Source organism: Megalobrama amblycephala, linkage group LG14 (assembly GCF_018812025.1).
Source record: "Megalobrama amblycephala isolate DHTTF-2021 linkage group LG14, ASM1881202v1, whole genome shotgun sequence".
In the NCBI taxonomy this organism is placed as follows: Eukaryota; Metazoa; Chordata; class Actinopteri; order Cypriniformes; family Xenocyprididae; genus Megalobrama; species Megalobrama amblycephala.
Window position 1 is genome coordinate 19,665,554 of NC_063057.1, and position 501 is coordinate 19,666,054.

Here is a 501-nt window from a genome sequence, read left to right on the forward strand (position 1 = left end):
CGCGATCCGAATCATGATTCGATACGCTGATTCATTATGCTCCGAAGCTTCATGAAGCAGTGTTTGGAAATGCAGTGTTTGCTGGCTATGCAGGCCTCACAGAGCCATCGGATTTCAACAAAAATATCTCAATTTGTGTTCCGAAGATGAACGAAGGTCTTACGGGTGTGGAACGGCATGAGGGGAGTAATAAATTACATAATTTTAATTTTTGGGTGAACTAACCCTTTAAGTAAATAAATAAAAGTGTATTTAACTTGTGTATAACTAATTTTTACATTGTAAAAGGAGGATAAACCCATGCATAAAAATTAATTTAATGTCTCCAGTCTGTTTGAACGTGCACACAGACGGGCCACGTCGCCCTGACGGGAAAAGCAAAGCAGCGGCTCATTGACATCAAGAGATGACACTTCCAGCGCCTCGCCCTGCATCATTCATGTCCTGTTGATGCTGAGGCAGAGCGGAGCGCGCGTCCCTTCACTCACGTGAACGCGCTTG